The 5,143-nt window shown below is 43.9% G+C and overlaps 1 pseudogene; it reads right to left on the reverse strand.

Moving 5' to 3' along the window:
- Nucleotides 1-1,474: 1,474 nt before the first annotated feature.
- On the reverse strand, nt 1,475-1,593 carry LOC134945993 (5S ribosomal RNA; annotated as a pseudogene).
- Nucleotides 1,594-5,143: the final 3,550 nt, after the last annotated feature.

Consider the following 5,143-nt stretch of genomic DNA (forward strand, 5'->3'; position numbering starts at 1 on the left):
GAAATAAAAGAGTGTCCACAACCTCTAATGAGAAACCAAAAGGCCAGTACTTCAAAATAGCTTCACAGTTTAATTTACAAACAAATTAGCCCCTGTTGTTATTACTGAACATCTCTGTGAGAAAGTGCTGACGTACAGTATGTGTTTAGCCCTTAACTAGAGCTGATGCACCAACTAGACCCCTACATGTGTCCTCATACAGAGGGTGGCATTGCACCATACGGTGCGAGATGCATAAACGACTGTGATACTCAGAGGAGTACAGTATCATATTGCTTTAAATTTTGCGACTTAGTTGCATGCAGATGCAGTGAAAAGCCACTTACAGTGTATCAGAGAATGTTAAGTGTAGACTAGTAGGGATCAGCACCACACTGGATTTGAAATCGCCAGGAGTTGTATATAGGGGGTAATTCCAAGTTGATCGCAGCAGGATTTTTGATAGCAATTGGGCAAAACCATGTGCACTGCAGGGGAGGCAGATATAACATGTGCAGAGAGAGTTAGATTTGGGTGGGTTATATTGTTTCTGTGCAGGGTAAATACTGTCTGCTTTATTTTTACACTGCAAATTAGATTGCAGATTGAACACACCCCACCCAAATCTAACTCTCTCTGCACATGTTATATCTGCCTCCCCTGCAGTGCACATGGTTTTGCCCAATTGCTAACAAAAATCCTGCTGCGATCAACTTGGAATTACCCCCATATACCCTTGCGAGTGGACCAACAGTGTGGAACAATAGAAGGATCCCTGATAGGGGTGCTTGATGTAAAAGTTGGTGGTGCTCACAGAGTCAGTGGTATCAATTATAGTGTACAAAGAAAAAAGAAAAGACTATGGGGTAAATTTACTAAGATGGGAGTTCTATTTAATATGGGAAGTTGCCCATAGCAACCAATCAGATTCCAGGTATTATCTTCTAGAAGGTGCTAGATAAATGAGAAGTAGAATCTGATTGGTTGCTATGGGCAACATCCCATCTTAAAAATAGAACTCCCATCTTAGTAAATTTACCCCTATGTTGGGGCACACTTGATGGATATGAAATATGTTAAAAACTTTTTTATTATGGTTAATCATAAAAGAAGAATGAACACAGACTTACATACAAAAAACAGTCACCTTAGGTGGAGTTGAATGGTATAAGTTAAAAGGGTTGACATGCCCCATGTTGACACAAAGCAAATTGCTAAGTGTACATATCCAATACGCCTGTGGTGAAAAATATTAAAATCAAAGATATGCATAATATTTTAGTATATCAGTGTAATATCGTTATGGAGGAAAATGATTTTCAATAATGGTAGATATACTCCTTGATAATGGCTCCCTTGGTATTTGTAATGGTTGTGCTATTGAAGCTTCTTTCTCTGGTTTGTGATCTTGCAAAATTGTACTTCTAGTTGGTAGAATAGGTATAGAGGTAAGGCCAATGTTTTCTCCACCACTTCTGCTGTTTGTTGATGATTGGAGCTACTGCACCTGATATTCCAAGGTAGTCACCTGACCTTGTACTGATCAGGCCTGTCACTGCTTTGCTTCCAAGAACAGATGGATTTGGGCATAGCCAGTGAAGTATGGCAGTAGTAATATGATTCAAACAAATGAGAGAGCGTGTGGTTTCCGCATTTATACCAAGTAGAGAACTTCTGCTGCCCCGCTGATCTGCCCCAAGTCCCTGTTACAGTTGCATTGCAGGGAACTTGATATCTGGCAGTGGATGAGAAGGTTCTCGAAAAAAAGAAAGTGGAGAGAGAGAGAGTGTGTCCCAACTTCTGCTGTTCACCGTCATATAGAATTATAGTGGATGGTGTATGAGAGAGAGGGGGTACAGAGAGGAAAAGGAGGTGGTGAGCTGAGACTCCCCAAAATTACCATTAATAAATGTCTATCATTGACAGTATTGGACCTCTGCTCTAAAAGGCTTTGTGAAAACCGATAAATAACCTTTCATAGTGAGTGATGGTTTGTCAAGTAATATTGGATATGTAAAAGATTGCAAGAAGGTTATGAATATGTTTCATTCATTGGCAGTACAATATGTGATACATTCATTGATAATCCTCATGGAAAAGGTACCACTTAATTTCCTGCAAAGGTTGTGCAATAAAATATGCAACACATTAATCTGAGTACTAGTTAGGTTATAAGTATAATACATTCATTAGTAACCCACATGAAAGAGAAAAACATCTAATTGCATACCAAATAGTGCAGTTAGGCATGAGGCACAAAATGGTAAATATGGGTTCCATGTAGGCTAAAGAAATTTACACCAGGGAGAAAAGGAATATGTTGCTCAAATAGAGTAGAAAGCCACTATATGAGAGGTGGTGAGCTGAGACTCCCCAAAACTACCATGAATAAAAATCTATCATTGACAATATTGGACCTCTGCTCTAAAAGGCATTGTGAAAACCGATAAATAACCTTTCAAAGTGAGTGATGGTTTGTCAAGTAATATTGGATACTGTATGTAAAAGATTGCAAGAAGGTTATGAATATGTTTCATTCATTGGCAGTACAATATGTAATATATTCATTGATAATCCACATGGAAAAAGAACCACTTAATTTCCTGCAAAGTTTGTGCAATAAAAGATGCAACACATTAATCTGAGTACTAGTTAGGTTATAAGTATAATACATTCATTAGTAACCCACATGAAAAAGAAAAACATCTAATTGCATACCAAATAGTGCAGTTATGCATGAGGCATGAGGCACAAAATGGTAAATATAGGTTCCATGTAGGCTAAAGAAATTTACACCAAAGAGAAAAGGAATATGTTGCTAAAATAGAGTAGAAAGCAACTATATGAGAGGTTTCTACAATAAAGAAAGCCACAATGTGTTACGATCCTGATGCTCAGGACAGGGGAGATCTTATGTAGTGAGTCCTGAGCACCAAGACGGAATGCTGGGATTGGGAAATGGGAAGGAAATAGCCCCTAGCACCCTACCTCCGTTGTCTTACCCGTGTTATCAATTCACGCCTGAACGACTATGGTTTCTTGGGCCCATGGCAGCCGCGTTTGAAGGGCGGATTAGGTCTGCCCAACTCCGATGCCCCCTCAGGTCTTAAAGAGAGACAAGGCGTGAACTGAGACAGGGTAATAACAAGGGGACCTCTAACTGAAACAACCACGCTAGGGGCTATAACTACCTAAAAATTAAACGTATGTACGGCACGCCGCCAAAGGAAAAAGAACTACAAAGAAACCACTGTCCACTCCCCTACACGGCACCGCCGAGTTCCGGGGAGGACAGTGAAAGCGGAAACCTCCGCAAATGCACCAATTCACAGTAAAGTAAACACTAAGCGGCATAGGCCGCAACACGCGGCAGAAGCCGCTACTCACGAAACCGGGCGAGAACCCCAGATGACAAACAGGTTCGCAAGGACTAGAAGGATTCCCAGGACCGGCTTCGGACCTCCAAAGTACCAAAGGGCAGGGAGCAAGATCCACCAAACACGGCTGACAGGAACAGAGTTCTGCAAGGCAGGAACAGCATACAAGAAGCTATCACCGGCGGGGCTGCAGTGTGCTGGCTCACATAAAAAGGCCCTGCTGGCCAATAACAGGAGGGCCAGCAGGACCAGCCCCCAGACCCTAATTACTAGTTGCCGTGCAGCTGCCCTGCTGCACGAGCAACCTAATTAACTATTCTTAGCAACGGGGAACGCAGTCCACCTGTGGCGTCCCCATTGCTATGCACCCGGCGGCCCTGCACGCACGGCGTCCTGCGTTGCCAGGGACCCGGCGGCTATCGTGCGCACGGCGTCCTGGCGTTGCTAGGCGCCGTGCGGGGGACAGGGAAGGAGAGTGGCGCGGCGGCCGTGACCGCTGCTCAGTCAGGGCACGGCCGAAGACCGCCGCGCCTAACAGTACCCCCCCCCCCCTTGAGGATGTCACGAACCGGTCTCTCACCTCTGCGGGTTCTGGGGTTCGTCCGTTGCCAGTGCGGTTGCTCGCGGTGCTGTGCGCCTGTGTGGGGACGCGGCGTGATCAGTGGCACAGGTAATGCAGAGTCTGGGAACTGGGAGTGCGGGGACCAAATGGCCTAAGGCACTGCGGTGTGTCTGCTGTATAGGAGGTGGCCATGTTGGAGACCAAATAGGTAATACAGAGCACTTGTGAAAACACCTGTGGGCAGGTGTAAGCCAATCCCGTGCTTGTGCTGCCTTTAAGTAGGCTGGGATTATGTTACTCTGGGCCAGTGCTTTGTTGTATCAACGCTGTGCTCTAGCTCTGAGCTCTCTCCGTGCATTCCTGTGTGATTCCCGTGGTCCAGATATCGCCTCCGTTCCCAGAGGTCCGTCTGCAGCCTTCACTGCTAAAGATCCACCGGCTCTCCGCTGTGCTGTCAGTTAATTGCACACCTACTGGAAACAGTTGGATTCCCAGAGTCTTGCATGAGGTTACCTTGTCTGCCTGCCTTCAACCATACAAAGTTTGGAGGATTCCACTACCCTCAGCTGTTCGTTTGTTCTACTCTGCATTTAACCCGTTCATCACCTTGTCATCTGCTACAGTTTTCACAGTGATCTCCGGAACCCGCAAGTAACCCAATTCAGTACTTTTATTTTTTTATGTTACCATAACAAGGATAATTCTTCACAGCCTCTCAGTTAACTCTCAAAACTTCATTGCAAATCCTTACAGTTATTTCTTCATGTCTGCATTACCCAGTTAAGCACATTCTGCAGTTCAGCATCAAAGCTTGTTTATATTTGGACAATTCAACATTTATTCATCAGCTTGTTTTATATACAGTTCCATGAACATTTCTTTTATTTGTTTTTGAGATTTATCCTGCATATTATTTCTGCCATTCCTGCAATACTTCAGTATAATATGATGATTAACAACTTGTCATTTAACTCTTTACTGAATTGTTATTTTTAATAAATATATGAAACGGAACTTTCTTCGTCCTCCCTGCTTTCTTCATACCCCAGCACCTATACCTGTGGTTGGTCCCGGGTTAACGGATTCACAAAAATACCCGGACCTGACAGTAAGCACTGGCCACATGGATCCGTCAAGTGACCAATTCGCAGGAGACGGTGCTACGTCAGATATCCTTTCCCGTCTGGAAAACCAGGAGTCTATACAGACACAAATAGTGCAGTTT

This window comes from Pseudophryne corroboree, chromosome 7 (genome assembly GCF_028390025.1).
Source record: "Pseudophryne corroboree isolate aPseCor3 chromosome 7, aPseCor3.hap2, whole genome shotgun sequence".
NCBI classification, from domain to species: domain Eukaryota; kingdom Metazoa; phylum Chordata; class Amphibia; order Anura; family Myobatrachidae; genus Pseudophryne; species Pseudophryne corroboree.